This window comes from Priapulus caudatus, unplaced genomic scaffold, assembly GCF_000485595.1.
Source record: "Priapulus caudatus unplaced genomic scaffold, Priapulus_caudatus-5.0.1 Scaffold209, whole genome shotgun sequence".
Taxonomy (NCBI): domain Eukaryota; kingdom Metazoa; phylum Priapulida; class Priapulimorpha; order Priapulimorphida; family Priapulidae; genus Priapulus; species Priapulus caudatus.
The window spans coordinates 112,310-114,498 of NW_014577270.1; the positions used below are offsets into that span (position 1 = coordinate 112,310).

Here is a 2,189-nt window from a genome sequence, read left to right on the forward strand (position 1 = left end):
AATATTATTCTATCAGGAGTAATATTATTCTATGAGGAGTAATAATATTCTATCAGGAGTAATAATATTCTATCAGGAGTAATAATATTCTATCAGGAGTAATAATATTCTATCAGGAGTAATGCTATTCTATCAGGAGTAATAATATTCTATCAGGAGTGAATAATAATCTATTATTCAATCCTGCTACTATGAATACTCAATTGTCGACTCAATAGTTCCTATTCCCTTCCTAGCTGGTTACGCGGCTCCTTTTCCGCACTCCCAGGCTACACTGTGCGATTCCCTGCCCCCCCACCTTGTTCCCACCCTGCTTCGCCCTACCCAGCATCTTCATGTTCTACCAAGTTTAAGATTTCTTATAATTCATCGCCCACCCTCTCCGCGACATCACTTGCTCTAGCAAAGCCAGAATCACTTAGCCCCACCCAAGCCTTCACTCACACCACCTCGCTCAAAGTTATCCTGACCCATTTGAGGCCACCTCAACCTGGTCTCAACTGCTATCCTTCGCCCACGCATTCACTCACACCACCTCGCTCAAAGTTACCCCCCCCCCATCCCAGGCCACCGCACCCTGGTCTCCACTGCTATCCTTCGCCCACGCCACTCCATGCTCTGGGCCGCCCGTCGTTTTCTGCATCACCACGTACCGCTCCCCTAACCCGCCATCCTGGCACATCAACAGCCCACGCGGACCGCTCCCCTTCCCCCTCTGTATAGCCCTGTGAAACACTCATATATATTTAATGTGTTAAGCCCTGTGAAAGTATCCTGCCGGAATAATCCTTTACCCGATCTCGCTGCTCGTTTTTTTCGCTGCGTGCCCTGGCGCACGATCAATGCTGTCGCGGATAACCATAACAACGGCAGAAGCTAACAAACTAGACGTGTTATTATTCCGGCCGCAGACGCCAGCTATATACGTCAAGCTACTGACGATGGTCACGCGCTAGAGACAGCCGTGCTGCGGGAGGAGGACATTCAATAAACTCACCACCGCGAGCACGCTGAGATTTGCTCCAGTTTACTTACAGCACGCCGTTAAGTCTTTGATTCATACGTGATACGCTGGGTGCTGGGAGGCAGAGATATGCTACCCTGTTTATCCGTGGCTGCGCGCGGCCACAGCTACATTGTTTATATGCGGCTCTCCTCTGTCCTATAGCTGCCCTGTTTCTATGTTACTAATAATACTATAATACTACTACTAATAGGGTACTATAATAGTTACCTGGTTGTATGTTACTAATAATACTATAATACTACTACTAAAGAGTGTAACCCTATAGTATTTAACACTTTACATACCATATGTTCCACATTTAAATCTATACTTCTAGCATGCATTATAGAGTGTAACCCTATAACATCTAAAATAGGCATAAAGTATTTGCACATACTCACGTTTCGAGTAGTGGTAATGCACAATTTTCCGATAACTCTATCCTCTCTTTCCGCTGTGTATAACATTATGGCTGTATTATGACGATAACAATGAGGAGCGGCGTGGTATATGATATTCGCTACTGTACAACCACTACTACTAAACTATTTCGATTATGAATGCTACGAATTAGTATACGAAATAAAAGCAAACCAGTTATGACTGTCCGTGATAACAAAGGGCAAACCTATTTTAGATTATTAATGCTATGACTTTACACCTTGTCAACGTATGTACCTCGCCAGTACACACATCCGACTGAAGTCATCGACGAGTGACTTTCACGATTTCCTTGCCTGAGGAACCAAGCGTTCGCATAATCTTTGCATATCTGTCCAGTAATTCACTATTCAATTCGGTATTAGACATTGGGTTGTAACTGCTTCCTACACGAGGTATAACTATCATTGAAAGATATTCCAAACTGCTCTGAATAGATAGAACACGAGTCAGATTAGGCATGTGCTTTGTTCGCTCTGCGGGGAAATAAGTATAGACTGACACTGACTTTATTATTATTATTAATATTTTAATGACTAGTATTTTAGTTGCACAACATTAGAACAACGTCTATCCTTCATTCTTCCGCTCATATTCGATTGTAATGTAAACAGCGAAGTTCGTTAAAGAAGTTTACTTCATTCAATTACTTCTTTTAGAACGAACTGGAAGAGATTATTCGACGTCCTACTCGTGTTAGGTGCTTACATCGTTCACTGCGCAGTTCACCCAGTGTCGGCAC

General features: G+C 43.2%; 1 long non-coding RNA gene across 1 annotated transcript in view; it reads left to right on the plus strand.

Moving 5' to 3' along the window:
* Positions 1-2,189, plus strand: part of LOC106807346 — an 11,889-nt gene extending 9,700 nt beyond the window's left edge. The window contains exon 3 of the long non-coding RNA XR_001393657.1: positions 2,107-2,189. This is a non-coding gene — a long non-coding RNA (uncharacterized LOC106807346). The remainder of the gene's footprint in view (positions 1-2,106) is intronic.